Below are 21,871 nucleotides of genomic sequence, written 5' to 3'. Positions count from 1 at the left end.
CTAAGTTGCAAACCAACAAAAATGCATAGCTTCATCACCTCTGCTGATCCTCGTGATCTCCCTCCTCACTATCATTAGCACAAGTGGTATCTCCAAGCTTCAAACTTGGGTGAGCTTTTGAGATGACTATTTTTGGAATCATTATCTTATCTATCTTTTGTCGCTTTCTTGGCATCCAACTCCGAATAATGCTGCTAAGATGTTCCCAATGTTGAGGATCATTTTCATTACATTTCCAATGCTTTTTCTAACAATCCTCATACACTTAAGCATCAGCGGCATTCTTCTTTCTTGTAATAGGGGCCCAATATTGAATCTTAACTCTCATATAGTTTATTGAGTGTTTATCCATATCAACATCTGAAAATACAACCCCAAGCCACATCCGATATATTGTATCACTTGGCATCACAAGTACAAAGTTATCTTTTTGTGACATCAACTTCTGGCTTGAACTCTACCCTTGGCTTATGGCATGCCGCTCCACACTAATGCCCTTCATTCTCCTCTCTAGTACAATTGTCTCTTCCTCATTGTTAATGTCATGAATGGATGAATCCCTAAAAGTCATACTTTTGGGCCAAAAGTCATGGAAAGAGTCGTTCTCATACACATTTACAGTATTCAAGGCAACAACCATGTTCTACCAATACTCAATGACAAGTTTAATCCATTTCACATATGTTGAACCATCTCCTTTTCTCTCCACAAAGGTTTTCCACCAATTGAAGAAGGTATTCAAGCCTTGCATAACTTGGATATTATCCTTTCTGTTTTCATGCATAGGTAAAATCTTTGGTACCCCTTGAGGAATCATACATACCCCTTCATCATTACGCTTCCATAGTTCAATTTCATTTTCAACTAGCCATTCACTTGACTTGGGATGTATTTTGTATTGCATCAATGGCATGACATCATTCATATAAAATCTAAACTACAATGGCTTTGAATGTCCTACTAGTTTACCTACTCCACCATACAAGTACCTTGTTACATACTCTTTTCTTATGAAGGAGGTGCCAGCTAACCACTCACTTGACTTGGGATGTATTTTGTATTGCATCAATGGCATGACATCATTCATATAAAATCTAAACTACAATGGCTTTGAATGTCCTACTACTTTACCTACTCCATCATGCAAGTACCCTGTTACATACTCCTTAAAATCAGGCACCTCCTTCATAAGAAAAGGCATTGGTTTCATACTTGTGCACTCATTAAAGCTTATCATCAGATGAGGAAAGGTAATGTCTGACTTGTTCTAAGCTTCTCAGAAAATCAACTAAACAATGCTTCAATATCCTCATGTGTGTGTCCCACCATAACAAAACCAAGTTAAACTATCTCAAAAACCCCTTTTGCCACTAACAAAGACAAATATGCAAATATATACCCATTCTTATTATCAGATCCACAATTATCTGATTGAGGCAACAATGTTTTTGGTCATCTCTTGAATGTGTCCACCGTTTAAATAGCACACTGAGTATCCTGAATTGTGACATCATATGTTTCGTTGTCCTTAATTGTATGTTTATTTGTATTATTTTCGGCCATCAAATTGTCATCTTGAGTGTCTTCATTTATAATGTCATTTGTTTGATTGGTATCCCTTGATGTAGAAAGCATTACCTTTCATTTTTGATTTCCATATGATGATCTAATGATGTTGTAGACATCAAGCAATCAAAAACACTATGTGATGCTTGAGTAGTCCCACTACCATGTACCAAATCACCATGCACGTGACTCTTTTTTTCTCTCTAAGTTTGCAAGACATTTTGACAAAGAACTAGTTGTGAAATTTGGTCACTTGGCCACAATCCCATTGCAAAGTGTCCATAAGCATTTTTTCCATGACCATGAGTGAGCATCCCTGTCAATGATATTGGAAGGGACATCACTTAATTGAGTGATTTAGAAACTGGAGTCACTCATGGTATGTAAGTCTTATTTTGGTCCATTTCATCTCATGAATGATGCATAGATATTTTGTTGGATACATTCTCCATCCATAGTATACATTTTTGCAACTCATTTGTTGCAACATATGTGTCCTTCTTTGTTAAGAAGTACTTAGCACGCTCAACTTCGTTCTTTGTTGACTCTAATTTCAACTTAATGAATCATATGTCACACTTGGGAAATGTGCTAGTTTTGGAGAGAGCAGTTGTCTTGAATGTTGTATTCCATATCCGGCAAAAAGTGGGCTGTGAAATATGTTTATATCCCAAATATTTGAGTGTCTCATTAACTTCACGAAGTATATCCACCTGCTTATACATGGCTGGAAGAACTTGTTGTGTCTCACGAGATCCATGCATGGAAGTCCTAGATTTATGAGGCATTTTCTCTATATTTTGATCAATGAAATCTTGTACAATTGCTTTGCCCATTTCCATGTGTTAAACCCTTTCTCATGATGAAAGTGTTTCCATGAGTTGCACTCCTTAATCCTTGCATATAGCTTCTTCTATACCTGTAAAAAGTAGTTTTTGTAATTCCATGTATAGTGTAACATGCTATGTTGCAAACTTTCCTTCCATCATACATGTACAGTGTACCATGCTATGTTGCAAACTTTTCTTCTTGATTATTGAATGTCATGTTTATACTATCATATATGTAGGTTGACTTGTTTGAGTAGTTTTGACCCCAAAAGTCCAACCTTGATAGTAAAATTTTGCTTTAATTAGCCATTTGACAACATTTTTTTCACAAAAATCAACCGTTTGCAACATTACATACATCTTCTCGATTACAATATTTCAAGAAAGTTTCATTCACGGTAGTTTTCCTTTTTTACTTGATTTTCATTATACACCTTCTCTTGTGAGGTAAACATATAGAGGTATCATTGTCTGTGATCTTATTCTCTCCTTGACATTCTTCTCGCTCAACCATCTCTGAATTGCTATTTTCATTTGTATCACTGTCTTCACTACTATTGTTGTCACTGTGATCGATTGATGTTGCATGTCGAGAGGATTTAGATCATCACCATCTAGATCTACATGAGTTTCAACTAGTTTTAGGCTGCTGACCATTATCAAAAGTGAGTTGCTTTATTGGCGACCTAATCAAACTTAGACTTGGTAGTAGTAAGGCTAATGTAGATGTTAAGGTTGTTTTGGATGTATACAAAATCTATTCAATAATGATGTATAGTTGTGTTTTTCCTAGTTCCCTAAAGTAAATAGCCTCATAAGGGTGAACGAATAGAATGAATCCCTCTCCAACCTTATTATTCTAACCCTTGTTCTTCCATAGAAGGACCCTTTTTTATCTCAAAGAATCTGCTAATGTTGGCTCAATTTGGTGAAGCATGTCTTTGTCATTGTTGGTATTACATTTGAGTTGTCTGTGCATCCTGAACCATTCATTGTTGGTATTATATTGTCTACATTCCATTTCATGTGTTTGTGCATCCTGAACCATTCCATTGTTAGCATTTCATTGTTGGTATTATATTGTCTACATTCCATTTCATGTATATTGTTGGTTTTATATTGTCTACAATCCATTTCATGTGTTTGTGCATCCTGAACCATTCCATTGTTAGTATTACATTGTCTACATTCTATTTCATATGTCTGTGCATCCTGAACCAATCCATTGTTGGTATTACATTGTGTCCATTCTATTTCATATATATGTGCATCATGAACTAACATGGTAATTAGCCATCTAATAATGCTTCTAACAACCTCAACCATTGTACCAGCATCCATTGTTGGAAATGGAATAGTGTATATATCCTCAAAGCTTTCAATAACATGTATTGAAACACATGATTCACCAATTTTGAGGGTGGCACAAAGCTCAGTAGGATCATTGGAGAAAATGATCCCATGACCCTTTCTCTTGAGGATCCTTGAAGAAGAAACCCTTTATCTCCTTTGGTCCACATGTTGCATAATTGTATATAGAAGAACATTAAATCATGTTAACAACTTGAAACCAATAGAATCCATTAAGTGTTAATTCAAATTTTAGTTAAATTTTAGCTTTCTTCAATTTAAGTCTTGTTTCTCTATTATTTTCATAAAAGTTTAACATTAAAAAGCTTGATAAGCTTAAATAAGCTTAATTTTCTTTTGAATATATATATATATATATATATATATATATATATATATATATATATATATAACTTTGATAAGCTTACTTCAAAGCTTTACTAAGCTTTGATTAAAGCATAATTATAAATCTTTCAAAAGCTCTAGATTAAGGTCCGATTTAGGCTTTATCTCTTCTTCATTTTTGTCTACTCTTGGTGTTTTCATTTTGACCAAAGCAAGCTATATTAGCTCAAAGCTAATAACATGGCTATTTCTAGATTTTAAATCTATTTTTCTAGAGTTATAATTTTAAAAAGATTTGTTTATTTTGACCATTTCAAAATCTTTTAATCTTGTTCAAAGCTTATGCAGTAAAACTTTAAATGGCCTAAAGCCTTGAGCATAAATTGTATGCAAGGGTTTTGAGAGCTTATGTATAGGTATACCCTTATTTCCTTTATGACAGCATAAATCAAAACCTTCTATAAACCAAGAGATCAGAAAAACGATTAGCAAAAACTTCTATCATGTGACCTTAAGGCAAAAAGAAAAAGAAAGCCCTAAAAAGCTTTAACTTTTGGGAGTAAGACCTTAGATCATAGAGATCAAAATCTTGCTCCAAGACCTTCCTTCAAGACTTAGAAGAGCCCTAAATTTTGTTGTTCCAGTCTAATTATTTTTACAGAGATTAAAATATTTTCAGGATATCTACGAAACTTCAAGAGTTTTCATATTTTTTATTGTTGTGATATTTGAACACCACTTTTATTGTTTATTCTCAACTCATGACACCTTGAGGTAACTTTTCTTATCTATGATTATGAATTCCATCAGTCATATCTGCATTTGTTTATCTAACATTTTACCATGTAGATGTGCTTCCCCAGAATCATATGAGTGCGTAGTCAACCCATTCATTACTTGCCTTATGTGTTCAAAATTGACACTAATTAATTCAAATATATGAATCATAGAACTTAAATTGTTTGGTACCATGTAGCATGAACAATAATATTTCTCTTTCAGAATGATTCTAGCACTCCCAAGTAAGTTCCTCCATTTTCCATAATTAAAACATCACCTATGCTTGTGATATTTGTATCCTTTTAATGATTTATTTTGTAGAAAAGCTATTCGACATTTGCAAGTAAGTTGCTATCCTTCATAACTTAGTGAATAATTCTTTTAATAATTCTATGTACACTTTATCTTCCAGATAGTGATTTGAGCACCTTCGAAGTAAGTTTCTCATTATTATCCTTACAATAATGATTATGTTTAAAAATATTATGCATAGAATTTCAATTCATACTACTCTAAGTTATATTTCCTATAATTAATATTTAAAAGAATAAGTTTTTTTTCAATCTGTTCGCATTGTTTCTTATCTTTCTCAAAGTAGAACACATTGCAATCGGATATATATATATATAAAAGGTATGATTCTCTTATGCTTAGATTTCATGTTTATTATTTAAGTCTATTTCAACTACAAATGTAAATTAATCTTTCATCATCTAGACTTATTCACTTAATCAAGATGGTTAGAATCATTACTAGTTATTTGTGTTTTATCAAATTTATCCATTCTTCATTTATTATCTCACACCCTCTCTACTAGCTTCTCAACTCAAGGTTAGTATTTCCTATCCTTAGATCCATAACCAATTTAACTTTCATACTTATGATCTTAAGTTTCTCATGAGATTCTGTTTAATAACTTTATATATACCCTATCCATAGAAGTAATAACAACTCACATCTCTTTTAGTGTCAAACTTCTTTTGACATATAATTTCAATGACACCAACAATGTATGTATATATTCACTTCCTTTTATACAACTTTTTCATAACTATTAAAATAATATTTTTCCAACCTAAGGACCTAATTAATAAACCTTATACTGAACATTAAGATTAGTTCAAGTTTAGTAACTCAAATAAAACTTCTATAGAGAAAAATTTGTGTCGAAATTTAAGTTTCACAGGGAATTGGCCACTTTGCCTCAAACTTCTATTCTGAAAGAAGTTAGATATGGAATTAATCTGGTGGTATGGGACATCAGATTGGTTTCATATACTTACTCCAAACACATTTATGTATTTTATCTTTTACCATCCTATGTCTGTATGTGCAACGCGCCTATGTGTGGTATGGGACATAGATCTAGTCTTCCACACCAATCATGAAACCATCCTCTCATGTGTTTATGCATCTGTATATATCGGGGATGCCTCTATATGGCATGCTGTGGGCCTCCACTATTTATTTCAGTTGGTTCGTAGTATGGAGGGGTGATTGTACTTATGCCTGGTAAACATGTGTATGGTTGTTATTTGAATATTTATGGGTTGTCTATATCTCAAGACAACGTTGGGATTAATTGATGTGTTCAATTAATTGTTTAACTAACGTGGATAGCGTCTGAGTATAGCAACGAGAAGTGCGAGGGTACCGATTCAGGTGTCACACTACATGAGATGTGCGAGGGTACCGATTGAGGTGTTGCACTATACGAGGGTGCCGATTGAGGTGTCGTATGGATGGTGGATTGAGCATTTGTGTGAAAATGATGATCATTTTTCTTTTGTGAATCATGTATTAGACTTTTTGTACATGTTATTTTTTATTTGATAATCAGTGTGACGATGGTATTACATGTCCATAAGAACCTCTGAGCCATGCCTTTGTGCCTCTAAGAGCCATGTTCGGACCTTTGAGTTTACCTTGGAGGTTATGACATCAATAATCTTGTTCTCTCAACTTTTTTCTTACACAACTAAGGATAGTTGCTTCCTCAAGTGGGAGGATTGTTACACGTATATATTTTATCATATTTTTGATGAATTAATAATCGTGGAGGAAATATGCTTAATTTAATTTGTGCAAGATTTAGCTTAATGGAATGTGCAAATGTGTACAAGATTATCATATGTACAAATGTGCACAGTTATATATTTTATCATATTTTTGATGAATTAATAATCTTCTCATTTGTCCACATATCTCGTTTCAAGATACCAAGATGGAATTGAAGCCGTTTGGAAAACCTCGAATGAGATACATCGTCCCCAATTTGACCCATCCATTCACGCACATTTGAAGATGCGATTCTAGCCATTTATACATCTTGATCAAGGTATGAAGTGAATCTCAACCGTCAAAATATACCTCGATCGTGGTATTTATCCAAAATCTAAGCCGTCCATGTACCTCGAAGGAGGTACTTAATTCAAATCGCATTCGATCCCTCACTAACCTTAAAATCAAATGCATACCTTGGCCTTTTGTCTCACTAACCCTAAAACCGCGCGTACATCTAGAGTGTACATCTTGCTAACCCTAAAATGCATGCCACCGAACCTCGATCGAGGTTATAAAACCAGAAAGTTTTTTTTTCACCTCATTCCTCAAGACTCACACAACGTTTTCACTCTCCTTGCTCTCTTGATTTGGATTAGCAATTAGTGGGCTCATTAGAAACACCAATTTAGGAATTTTGGTAAAAATTCACAATTTTGGCACTTTTTCATGAGTGTTTCTTTTGCATAAAGTTATGAGTTAGATATGTTGGAAGATGTTGTTCCTTACATTTAAAATGGGAAGCTTTTTTGAGAAACCGAATGGTTTCTTCAATGACTTGCATCATGGAAACTCATTATATAGGTGAGATAGAGAAAGATTACACTAAACTAGAGGTAAAGATTTGAACTAGTTTAGAAGTTAAAGTATTATAGTTTTTTTTTAAAAATAATTAATCTCAACTAATTTTAATATTTCTATTTTTAAATATTAAAATTGGAGGATATAACCTTATTTTCTATCCTCCAATTTTAAAATGCATATGAGGATTAGAGAGAGAGAGAGAGAGAGAGAGAGAGAGAGAGAGTGTTTGGGACATCATAGCATAGCGGAGGCTACACTCCAACCCACACAGATTGTCAATCCGTGAATGCAACCTGGTTAGCGCGCATAGAGGCTATCCCGAATGGGAGAAGATTAGTTAACCACACACTAATGACTTCTAATCCTACTCAATCCTTCTTCAACAATCAAGCAATCAATCGTTGATTCCTTCTCAATCTAACATAATCAACGCATCAAGATTAGGCTACACTTAAGCACAAAAATGCAACTTATGCAAAGAATCTAACATGCAAAGAGCTATCACACAAGCCTCAACTACACATCATTTCATGCACAAAAATGCAAAAACGCCTAATCCGCCTAGATTAACAAGTGTGTAGACCACAACCTCATATCATTGAATACGTAGAGAATAGAGAGTACAAGATTGAAGCAAGAATGGAGATGGAGAGCCTTGGGAGAGCACATGAGAAGGAGCTATGGAGCAAGCTCTCTCTATGAGCCTCTCAACCAAATGACCAAAAAAGTCCCCTTTAGCTCTCAAATGAGCAACTTTTTATACAAAAACTCTAAAATTCTCAAAAGTTCCCATGTGGGATTATTCATCTACAACTTGGAACTCTTTACAAGAGCCCTAAGTGTCTTTTTTGTTGCATCCTTGCATTGATCTTCACTCGTCACGCAACACTCCCCCCTTCCTATTTTGCGCACGTCCTCGAGCGCAGTAGAAGCAAGAGCTGCAAAAAACAATGGATACAAGTAAAGCCTTTTATTGAAAAAAAGAAAAGAAAAGAAGAAAAGAAAAAATAGCAATGACAATTTCACATGTGAGCATACAAGTGAAAGGCTGATTAGAGTTTTAAAGAGTACTAAAATAGGTGAGTAAAGACTAGTCAAAGTGAGACTAAGTGGTAGATAGTGCTATGCAAAGACAAGTGTGCTTGCACACCACAGGTTATGACCGCAGTCTCAATGTCCTACAAGTATTTAAGTTATTCCTAAGTGGCAAACCTACTCCTAAATATGAGCAATGGTGATTTGGACCTCTTTTTTGTTTTTATTATTATTATTATTATTATTATTTTTAACTTTTTGATGTTTGTGTAGAGGATGATAAAGACTAAGGTTCCATCCCAATGAGACCCAAGCAATGGCCAAGAGACCTCCGCCAAGAGAATCTAAAAGCCTCTAAGTATCTCAAGGGCGATAGACCCTTTTCTTTCTTTTATGACATAAGGAGTACCCCATGAAGATGAGGGCATTGGTCTCCAGGGCCCATAATGTACCCCAGAGTCCTACCAACATCTATCAAGGTGATAGATTCCTTGAAGGTCTTTTTCTGAAGTTTTTAGATGTCAGTGTTCACCCCATGGAAACCAAGACATCGGCCCCAAGGTGCTAAGAGAACCCCAGGTCCTACCAAGCATTCCTCATGGCTGTAGACATGTCATGTCTCGATTCACTTGTATATATTTTTTAAGGGTATATTTTCATAAATTTTTGTATTAATCCTAGCACCTAGCTCATACCTAAGAGGTAGCTACCACAAGGGACAACTAATATACCTTGAGAGCATAAGAACTGGGCATACTCCATTGGTATATATCCTACACTTTCTTTAAATAGAAATATCTTCTACTAAGTTCTCTAAGAATCTAGAATTCACTCACCATATTTTAACAACTAATCAAAAACTTAAACCAGCCAACATTGTGTGAACATGCAAACCATATATCCAAAAGATAAAAGCACATAAAGAACAAAAGATTATGATTTGAATACACCTGTTGTAGTGCCCGTTGATGTTGTTCGTTTGCATTGATGCATTGCTGATTTTGTGCAGATTGCTCCTCCTTGGTCTTTGTAGGCGTAGCATGTCTCTCCCCTTCCTAATTTGTGTGCACGGTAGGTGGACTGTTGGGGCATGTTTGATGCTCTTGTTCAGCTGAGATCTCTGCAAAATGTTTATTAACAAACAAGAAAAGAAAAGAAAGGAATAAAATTTGCTATTGGTGCCAATCACCGAATATAGCCGAGGGGAAAAACCCAGTGGGAGAAAAGTGCCCTGGCTTGTCGATCTTATTGTGGAGTCAGTGAGCTTACCCTTGCACTGGTGGTGGATCCGTGTCCAAGTCTGCTGGAAAGATGGTATCAATTTCTTCAGGATGCAGGGACAACCCTTCACAAAAACCGGCCTCTGGAGAAGGTGGTAGAGGAAGGAGTGCTTCCTCACTAAAATATGGCATTGGTTCTATGGGAAGGTTCAGCAGACAATTTTGATTTTGGAACTGCGCAATATAGGTACTCATATTGATCCAATATTGACATGTTGAGGCTTGGGGAAGGAGGGCTTGCAAGATAGATGGTTGCAAGTCATTTAAGCATGTATCCCTCCATTGTTGTGCTTGAACCTCCTCGGGTAATCTACGTTGATTTGGTCCTCTCTCAGGTATTCTCACATTAAGAAGATTATGTCGTTGGGGTGTAATTCCCACAATTTGTTTCATTAAGCCCGTGCAATATCATCTAAAGTAAGAGCGGCATATCCAACAAATGTGTGAAGCTTCTCCTAATACGTGTCGTGCACACTCTTGACAATGTGGAAAGGGGTGATGCTGTTGATAGAATAATGTGACAAAGTGATGCCCACAGCAATTTTCACCAAAGGGAGCATAGAAGTACCTAGAATGAGTTTGAAACGGAGGAGCACTATAACCCCCGCGATGATCAGGTCGAGTACTATCAGGGTCAATGCATGGTGGACATGTATCTCGCCAAATATCCATCAGGAGTTATCTGGACGTAGAACAATGAAATTTAGAACACACATATCCATCATTACAATTCCAATAAAAACAAGATTATCTCAAAAAGAACACAATCCTCTAAAGGCATAAGGAACCACATTATTCAAACATTAATCTACCAAAGAGCTTCAATTGTAGTGTTAATGCCTTATCTTTGGTTTTGGGTATGTCCTTCTTAAGAGGTGGAAATTTTAGCAATTGTCGAGGAATTTGAGCAAGATAAGAGGATTTAGGCATTGAAGTGCTAGAATCTATGCTCAAATGAGACTCATTTGGACTTGTCTTAGGTACACAAGTTGATGGTGGAATTGTGTAACAAGGAGAAATTGGGGCAACTGGTGTTTCAATACATGTTTTAGGAAGATCAACACAAGTGGATTTGTAGGTGCTATCACAGCCACCTATCCTATCTTGAAGAGTTTGTGTTGATTTCTTTTGCACCCACTGATATGGAAAACAAAGGGTGGCTTTTGGAATCTTTCTGATACACTCTTGTACCCCTAGCAAACCATGGCATTTTGGAAGCCAAATTGCTGTTGCACCCTCATAATAGCCCTGTGCTTTAAGAACATGTTTTGGGACCCAACGAGTAACAATCCGAGGTTTAGGCTTGGAAAAGATGTGCTTTTTAGAAGGCTTAGCAACTGGGCTAGATGGTACAAGTTTGTACGCATCTTTGGGTAGCCAAATTGATGATTCCTTCTTGCCTGGCCTTCTTTGAGCAGTGACTAAAGTAGTTGGAACATGCCAGCCATGGCCTTCACTTGAGTACTCATCAATTATCCACATCATTTGTGTTGGAGCTTCAAGAGCAGATTTTGAAAGTGGGTTGTGTAGGGTAGAAACACCACCCTTTTGACATGATAAAGCTCGTGGAGTAGCAGATCCCAAGACACAATCCGAATCAATTTGCAACTTGTATTGTCTATTCTTCCAATCTAATGAGCAATTGGTAGCACTTAACCACGATCGACCGAGAATAGCCTCTACTACTGCCTTGGACTTACTTGCCACATAAAAGGGCACTGACATCTGGTAATCTTGAATAGACATCATAATAACACATTTTCCCTCTATAGGGTTATCTTCCCCTGAGAAGCTTCGTAAGTCAACAGGAATTTGCACAAGTGTTGGTTGTCCCAAGGCTTTCCATGTGTCAAACGAGAGAACATTATAATCTGCACCAGAGTCAATTAAGGCAGAGACAAAGTAGGTAGTCTCATGAAGATGAAGGCACACTTGAATATTGAAAGGATCGACATATGGTTCATCAGTAGCCAACTGTATGGCCAACATAGAAGCTTTGCGACGCTCCTTGGCTTTTGCAACTCTAGCTTTAGCCTCCTCTTGAGCCTGACGTTTAAGTAGGTCAAGTGCTTCTTTCCGTGTTTGTGCAGCATGCATTTGTTGAAGCATGGCCTCAGTTAATGGTTCATTGTATTTCTTGAGACAACTTCCATTAATGAAGTTAGGCATTTGCTCTAGGCATTTGCTCACCTTCGAGTGTCTCTAAATGCACTGCACCACTTGAAGTAAGCTCATTAATCACAAACGGTCCTAGGCCACGTTTCTTGAGCTTTCTCTTATGCTTCTTAAGTGTGTACAAGAGCACAAGGTCCCCTTTTTTGAATCGGCCAGTTGTTACATTTCTATCATACCATTGCTTCTGACTCCTCTTCTCAGCATACATCCCCATTACCGCCAATAAGCGGGTCTCATCAAGTTTTTCCAATTCGTCAATGCGTTGTGAAAGCTCATGACCAGTCCAATCCAATTGTTTGGCAACTCGTAGAGTAGGTACAAGAAATTTAATGGGAAGAATTGCAGCTAGCCCAAAAGCAAGCTCAAATGGGGTTGTGCCCACAGATGTTTTATAGGCTGTCCTATATGCCCAAAGAACTGAGTGCAACTTTTGCTCCCAATCAGTCCTATGTCCCTCAACAATCTTTGTGAGTGTTGTGCAGAGAATCTTGTTAGTACTCTCAGCTTGTCCATTGGTCTGGGGATGATAGGGTGCAGAACGCTTGTGAATTACCATAAATTCTTGAAGCAAAAACTCTATGACCTCATTCACAAAGTGCACACCTTGATCACTAACGATCTCAATAGGTAAGCCATAGCGTTGTGTGAAGTTTTTGGAGAACCTCAAACTCAACTTGTACATGTGTACATGAGTGCTGTTCGTGTTGTGATAAGGTCATGGGAGCACCCATTGACTCAGTGTGGGCATCGTGGATGCGGCAGTCAGGCTTTTGGTTTTGATGGAAGCGTATACATGTGCAGGAAAAAAATGATCAAATCTTGGAAGCACAGCTTGTCCGGAGCGTGGTCAGCTGGAGATGACTTCAGTTGCTCGGTGGCCTAAATATGTGTGGGCGTGTTAGGAAAACAATGGGCACTTGAAAGGTCGCATTTGAGTATGTGGAGCATGGGAGAATAATAGAAAAGAGAGCCATGAACCTTGGCATGAGTGTGAAAAGCAATGGTGGCCATCTATAAGGTTTTAAGAAAAAGGAAAGAAATGATAAACAACGTGGCCACCTATAAGGTAAACCATGTGGAGTTTTTTTCGAGTTGCCAGCATGACAATTCTGGAAGCTGGCCAGCGCAGTAACTAAGCCGACGAGTCGGCACAGCTGAAAAACGAAAAAGGAGAGGAGGCCGCCGGGGTGTGTTTTGGGTAGTGTGTGGATTCGGCTGGGAGCCGACGGGGAAGAGAAGCCCCGTGTGTTTTGTGTGTGGCGCTGCAGCAGCAGATAGGCGCAGCTGGCGAAGAGGGCTGGCGAGTGGGAGCCGCCCAGGCGAAACTGCAGGTGTTGCAGTGGTGGGCCTCTGGAGCGTGCAGGCGTGGCTGCTGGAGGGCCAACATGAAGATTGGCTGGCGTGTGGAGCCAGGCGCGCAGGAGGACCTTGAGTGGGAGCTGCCTAAGAGCTGTTGGCGAGGACAGAAGGGGCCCGCGTGTTTTTGTGTGTGGTGCTAGTTGCAGCAGAGAGGGAGTTAAGAGAGTGAGCCGCCTAGGTGCTGGTGTAAGGAAGGGTTTGCAGAGAAGCTAGAGAAGTGTGGTTGCTGCCGTGTGGAGGAGAGACCTTTCAGGTGCGTGGAGGCAAACTGCTGGGCAGAGGTGTGAAGACAGCCAGCGTTGGTGACCGGTTCTGGTGTGAAGGGAACATGCATAGGCTGGTGTTGGTGCTAGTTGAAGGTGCCTGGATCATCAAGTGAAAAGTCTGAATTGCTGAGGCGACTGGGAAGACAGCTACTACAGACAGGCGACTGCAGAGGAGCTGGAGTGGACATCGAGGAGAGAAGGAGCTACTAGAATGGGCTGGTGGGGCTGGCAAGTGTGGGTTCTAGGTGTTCGTGTGAGAGAGGGAATAAAACCTGATAGTGCAAAGGGATCGCTCAAGTGAGCTGGTTTTTTGTGTGTGTGGTTGGTAGCGAGGGGAGAGAGCAGAGTGAAGGAGAAGAAGGTGATTGCTGGTGGTGTAGCAGTGAGACCTTCAGCTAAGGTGCAGAGCAGAGAACGAAGAGGTCGGCTGCAGAGAAGCAAAAGAGCGAAGGGAACCGGATTTGGAGCGACCAGGAGCTGCAGAGGGCTAATTGCGAGCGGGTGCTTGATGAAGCTGGTGTCTAGGATATTTTTGGGATATCCACCTCTGTAAAGGTCAAGGTCCTTTCTGAAATATAAGTCTTGTTCATGCTCTTTGGTATGGTGTTCTGGTGTGTTTGCATGCGTGTGTGGAAGTGTGGCATGCTATAAGGGCGTAGACAGCTTTACCGCTTCCGTGCTATCAACGTGTAAACACGTACTCATACAGGAACTTGGCTGTGGTTCTGGCATCATTTTTGACTGTAGCCTTTGCCTCTACCCATTTGGTCAAATAGTCAGTTGCGACTATAATATATTCTGCATGCGTGTGACGAGCTGGAGGTTTAATGGGACTGACAAAATCAATACCCCATTTTGCAAAAGCACGTGTGCTTAACATAGGCCGCAATGGCATATTGTCCTTTGTGATGGGAGGTTTGGTCCTTTGACAATCGTCACAACGTTTTACATATTCTTTGGCATCCATTTGTAAGGTTGGCCACCAAAGCCCAGACCACCTAATCAACTTAGCTGTGGTATTGCTCGAAAAGCGTCCACCCCCAACACCTGCATGTGCATGAGTCAAGATTTTCAAATAGTCAGCTTCACATACACACATGCGTAAGTTGCCATCCTTGCCCCTCTTGTAGAGTTGGCCCTCTATCAGCATATAGTTTGCCGCTTCAACTTTAATAGCATGCTTTCGATATCTAGGAATTTTTTGATCAGTGTATGACCATGCTGAAGATAGTCCACAATATACTTACTCCAACTTGGTGTAGTTGAAATTTGGAATAATGTGACATTATGAATTGGCTGTTGAATTTGACATGAAGCACAGTTACGAACAAATGTTTCAGCATCCGCATGCATGGTAGGCCACCATTGCCCATCCTGAGATATACATCGCACACAAGTAGTAGCTGATGCATGGATTCCATCGATACCTGCATGTGCCCATTCCAAGATCTCCTCATATTGGTCGGGGTTAGGTATAAGCCGCAACACTCCATCATTACCCTGACGATATAATCTCCCTGAGATTAACTTGAATGGTCGCCATAGGTCCACATTAGGACCCGCTAGTTGTATCTGCCCACTTGTCAAAATTTCTAAGATGGGTTCAGACCATTTAGGAGCTGTCTCTACAAGGAAAAGTGTTGAATCTAACATATCATCATCCACACCCATAGGAGCTTCGCCCGAGGTGATTCGAGACAAATGATCTGCTCGAAGATGAGTTGTTCCTTTTCGAACTACCACTTCAAAATCAAACTCAAGAAGGATGATAAACCACCTCACAATCCTTCCAGTTGCACAAGGCTTATTGACCAAATATAGCAATGCTTGATGGTCCACAAAAAATATGAATTTGTTTGCCAAAAGGTAATGGCGAAACTTTTTCACTGCATATATCATGGACAATCCTTCTCTTTCTGTTGTGGTATAATTCTTCTCAGCATTGTTCAACTATCAACTAGCATATGAGATTGGGAAATCCTTATTATGTTCTCCCGATTGAGCCAAAATACATCCAATTGCAAAGTTTGAAGCATCAATATGGACATGAAAGATTTGGTTCCAATCTGGTGCCCGTAAGATGGGTGCAGTCACTAATGCTTGCTTCAACTTTTCAAAGGATTCCTCACACTCATCAGTCCAATTAAACTTTACAAGAAGAGCATATAATGGTCTGGCTAGGACAGCGTACATGTAGATGAATCGACGAATAGCCACAATGTACCATGAATGTTTGTACCCCTTTAGGGTTGATAGGCCGAGGTAATGAGACAATGACATCAATTTTATCCATATCTATTGAAATCCCATTGCGAGAAACAATATGGCCCAAAATTTTTCCTTGTCTCACCATGAATTTGCACTTGTCAGGATTTAAGCATATATGATAAAGTTGACACTTTTGAAACACAAGTCTGAGGTGTTCTATATGATCATCACGCTCTTGTGAGTGAACACATAAATCATCCATGAAGATCTCAAGAAATTGCCTGAGGTACTCCTTGAATACATGACTCATTAACCGCTGAAAGGTTGCTGGTGCATTTGTTAGACCAAATGGCATAACACGATAGGCAAAGATGCCATCTTCAGTAGCAAAGGCTGTCTTGTGTTGATCCTTTGGGTCAATTGACACTTGATTGTAACTGGAGAATCCATCCAAGAAACTGTATGCCTTTTTCCCTGCAACTCGTTCCAGAACATGATCCGTGATTGGAAGTGGGTAATGATCACGCACAGTAGCTGCATTTACCTTCTTGAGGTGTACACATACTCGAAGTTTTCCATTTTTCTTGGGCACCACTACAATAGGGGAGACCCATTCAGTGTGTTCAATCTCATAGATAAATTTTGCCTCTAAGAGCTTGTTTATTTCTTCCTTTATCTTCCGTGCAAAATTCTCATTGTAAGTATAAGGACGTTGCTTGGAAGGCTTTGCATCCTCTCGCAATGGAATTGTATGCTGACATATGCTTGGATCAACTCCTTTGAGGTCTTTCTAACTCCAAGCAAAAACATTGCGATACTCCTTTATTGTTTGAATTAATAACTTCTCCTCATCTAAGGACAAGTCTGTGGCAATCCACACATAGCGAGGCTCTTCTCCTGGCTTAGCAATATCAATCTTTTTTGCATCTTCTGGACCATCATATGAAACCCCTGGCATTCTTGGTTTTTGTTGCATGGGCTGTTGAAGAACAATCTTCCGATCTTGAAGAGTGTACTGTGTGAAGTTGGGGGGAACATTGAGACCTTGTTCTTGTCCACTTGAGTCGTCACTCATTGAAGACCATGTGGTTTTGAGCTCTCCTTTACCATCTTGCATCGGATTTTTTTGTTCAACCGTTTTCTTTGCACTTCCGACACTCTCTTTTGAATCGGTTTTTTAGACTTGAGTTTTGGTTTTTGTTTCTTCGGTTTTTTGCGATTTTTGCTAACAGTTTTTAGCTTTTCTCCTGCCTGGAATCCATCTGATCGTTTTACTTGGTCTTTGATACTATCTTGTGCTTGGACATAGTATAGATATTCGTTCTTTCCTGAGAAGTGAGGTGGTGGTCGAGAGTGTTCACTCTTAGACTCCTCCTTTTCTTTTTGTAGTCTCCCACGTCGTTCCCTCTCATCTTGTTTATGGATTCTCTTATGGCTCTTACAGCATTTACGTTTAGGTCAGCTTCGAGGGATCTCTACTTGAACCTCCCTTCCTCTCAAGAGTAGGCGTGCCTTTCCTAACTCTTCCTCAGGGATTATCACATTATTATCAAAATCAGAGTCCCATCCATCTTCCTTATCAGCATCATTAGCAAATTCGAGTGTTAAATCCTCCACTGAGACTTCCTCGACATGCAGAGTTGTTGTGGATGCATTCCTATAGTACAAATCATCTAGAAGGTCACGTGGTTGTACCATTCGTATAGGAATAATGTCATATCCATCTGAGTCACAAAATTGAATTGGCTTAGGTAAAGCACATGTCGATAATGTTGCAAGGACATGACTCCATTCTAGTGGATCAATTAAATGCTCAGGGAAGGGTTGTGGAATGTATGCCTCATCTGATACACTTTGATTACCCTTAAGTCTCTCAGTGTTGAAATCCCTACATGAGGCTCCACACATCCAGAGATCTTCTCGCCCATCTAACAATGTAACCCTTGAGCCCTCTGATGAAGCAGAATCAAACTCATCTATTGGAGACTTTGTTACATCACGATATGAGTGATTCCTTAGGTTGACTCTTGTGATGACAGAATCATGTCGGAGGTACAAATAATTGTATCCCCAATCTTGAATCATTTGAAATTGTCGCATGAATGGTCTACCCAATATCACTTCATAGTTTGGATGTTTTCCAAAATCCACTACTGCAAAGGTGTGCTCATATTCAATCCCACATGTGGTGACCAATATGTTCTCAAGCAGCCCTAGGGGATGTTTTAAGCTTCCATCTCCTAGCTGCAAGCGCATCCTGGTACTCCTAATAGCTGGTTTGCCCCACTTTTCCCAAATGGACCTTGTCACAATGCCCACTCCTGCACCACTATCAAGTATTGCAGTTGAAGCTATTTTTCGCACTTCTAATGGGAGGGTAGCATTTCCCTGATCGTCCTCACAAAATTTTCCTACTTTGTTGATAGAAACTGGCAAAACATGCTTTGTCTCAGGGTGTATAGTACACTCATGGTGACCCTTTTGTAGCAATACCTGCTCTGACAAACATGTGGCAATATCATTCCACAACTCGGGTCAAAGCTTTATCAAATCAAGCAAAGGTAAGGTACAAGCCACTGGTGCTGACAAAATAGCTTGCACGATACCCATATCCATCTCCTTTGTCAACCTTTTATGCATGGAGGGTATCCTCAAGGTTTGAGAACAGTTCTCATATTCTCCCAGATATGATGGTAAGGTTTTCATTGTATGCTTACTTCTAGGAGAAACAATTGTTTGAACTTCCTCCTGGATGCTTGGGCGTCTAAAGTTGTTTTCTGTGCCCCTGGTAAAATCCACCTCAGAGAATGGAGGTGAACTAATAGAGGACATGTTCTCATTAACTTTCTCATGAACTGCTGCCCACATCTCATTTGCCATGTCCTCGTTAGCATCAATCACTTCATCATTGCATGGGAAGGCAAGGCTAGGTGGTGGCAGAATTTCTTCTTTCAATGGGGTGTCAATTGGTGCAGACCTCTCGCTATGAGCTTGTGAGATGAGCTTACTTCTCATTTCCCGACTTGATGACACTTCTGGTATGGTTTCTAATGTTGGCTTGAGAGAGGTTGGGCCCCGAGGAATAGGTGGTGGTGGTCCCTCAAGTATTGACTGAGCTTCCCTAATGAGTTGCTGATGTACAGCTAGATTGATCTTCTCCTCACGAGGGTTTGGGTATTCTTGAAGCTTCTTGGGTAGCTCAGATAAAGCTGCAATGCGACTTCTATGAGCATCAATGATGGCATCTAGAGTCTCATTCACCTTATCCACAAAAACAGAGCCCCCAGAACTATCCTCGGTCGTACTAGCCTCATCTTGTTTAGCATGAGGTTGATGCTCCTCTTGCACTTCTTGGGATGTAAAAGTTTGATCCTTCATGTTTTGTTTAGAGGCTTCTTGAGAACTAGTGGCACTTTTAGTTCGCTTGTTTCGGTTCTTTTTCCTCCTAGTGGTCCTTTTTCTATTGGGCTGTAGGGTCTTGTCCACTATTTGCATCCCTAGTTCGAGGTGTCTCATCAGTCTGTATTTCGGCATTTCGTGTCTGTGATCTAGTCATGACTCTAAGTGGCACGACATCCTCATTCTCAGATGAAGGTGGTGATGAAACTGCCCCTACAAGGTTGAGTGAGACCTTTGGTTGAGAGGTGCCTTCCTCATGTGGTTTCAGCAGACAATCCTTTGGGAAGTGTTCTACACAACACCCTAGAAAATATCTTTCAATTGGTGGAAACTGTGGTACTGATGTATTGGATCGAGCTGTTTGCCTTGAGCGATGTGGACAATCACGAACCCAATGGGGTTCTCCGCACTCATTAACAGGGGCCCATTGGTTTGGCTTCTACTTTCCTTTGCTGCCATTGACCTGAGGGGCTTAGAGTCCTAGGTTGGTAGCCGCCTAGCAACATCAAAGAGTTGTGTTCCCCTGGGTATGCGGGACTTTCAAAGAGATTTTCCTTGGATGAATATGATGCATATTCCTCCTCCACATAGCCTGGGTTTACCAATTCTCTACACATATTTGGCTTGGCTTGGGTATGCGGGACTTTCAAAGAGATTTTCCTTGGATGAATATGATGCATATTCCTCCTCCACATAGCCTGGGTTTACCAATTCTCTACACATATTTGAATTGTCGTAGTCCACAACCCTTACAGGAGCAGTCCCAGGAGCAGGAGGTTGAGCACCAAGAACAGGTCGTGCTTGCTCTTGTGCCATCGGTGGCTTACGTTCAAAATTAGTATACTGGTGATACATTTGTGGAGCCACTCCATCCCTTGGCTGCTCACGTTCTTGTCTCATTCTTGCAATGCGAGTACATTCTTGTGTGGTGTGGGTAAAGTTCCAAGCATAGGCCTGGCACCACTTCTTTGTGGGTTGGTTTGTGACTAGAGGAGAAAAGGTATTACATTCTTCAGTTTTATGGTTACCGCCACATGCTCCACAAAGATGAGGACCTGTAGGAAGTACACTCCTCATTCGTTGCTGTTGTTGTGGCTGCATGGGTGGGCGATAGGTATGTCCCAATCTCCTTAGTACTAGGTTAGCTATCAGGTCTGGATTTACTAATGCGCTAGACCCTGAACTTTGGTCATCACCCCACTGATCTCTAGGTTTCACCTCAGGGCCAGAACCATCTTGGAATTTGAAGTTATCTGTGAAATCCATAGCATCATGGCAACACTCATTGAAATTTGTATGCTTCTTTGCATAGAGATGTGTATGCAGTGTTGAATTTTTGAGTCCTTTTAAGAAGAGAGAAATTAATCGACTTTGGGCGGGCTTCTCATCTTCTGGGCAACGATTAATGTACTGCTTCATTCTATTTACACAGTCTCTAACACTCTCATTCTCGCCTTGCTTGAAAGAGTAGATGTTTGCTACCGTGTCATGTTGAATCCCCATCAAGGAAAAAGTAGCAATGAATCTCTCTTCCAAAACTCGTAAAGAAGATTTGTCTGAAGCCTCTAGTGCCTGAAACCAAGCAAGGGCCTTTCCCTCAAGAGTGAGTCCAAATCCTTCAATTTAAGTATGCTTGTCAGAGCTCGAACTGCTTGCCTAAATGCTGCTACATGGTCATATGGATCTCCCGACCCTTCATACTTCTTTACCAGTTTCTGAAGAGTTGATGGCCTTACTTGTCTTGAATACTCATCATAGGGCCTACGGCCTCTCACTCTCAGTGGGAATTGTTCCTCTCTTTGGTAAGATGGTCCACATGCATCCCAAATTGGTGTGGGTCCCCTATTACCAGCCTCACCAAACCCCTCCAAAGATCTTGTCACCCGCATTTCAGGAGGTGCATTTATGGGAGGTCGAGTTGGCTCCCCTACCCTCCGATTGACATAGTGAGAAAGATGTTGTTGTGGTGTGACCTGTGGTCGCACTTTTGGTGTAGGACAATATCTTGGTGCTAGAGTTGGCCTACTAGCAGTGGTCCACTTAGATGTTGAGGGACCCTCTCTAGTGAACTCTCGTAGGGGAGGAGCAACAGTTTCTCCAAGAAAGGCTGTCTCTCCTGGTTTGGCTGTATTTGTTGAGAACACTTCCATGAATAATGGTTGTCCTTTCCACGTGAGCTCCCGAATCTCCTTCCAATCTAAGGTTCGGTATTCATTGGCCCATTTATCAATTATTCGGTTCATGTGTCCTACAAGCTTCTCAACTACCACCACAAGTGCTAGAGGAAGATCGAGCTCTGGCATTCTAGTTGTGGCATAATATCCCTCTAAAGAGTCCTTATAGACCTCTTGAAGTGGGTCATCCTGTAAGACCTTTGTCACTGGAATTTGTCGTACAAACTCCCATTGGTTCT

The sequence above is a fragment of the Cibotium barometz genome, chromosome 51, assembly GCF_041138505.1.
Source record: "Cibotium barometz isolate CiBa-2024 chromosome 51, ASM4113850v1, whole genome shotgun sequence".
In the NCBI taxonomy this organism is placed as follows: Eukaryota; Viridiplantae; Streptophyta; class Polypodiopsida; order Cyatheales; family Cibotiaceae; genus Cibotium; species Cibotium barometz.
This window is presented reverse-complemented; position numbering follows the sequence as displayed.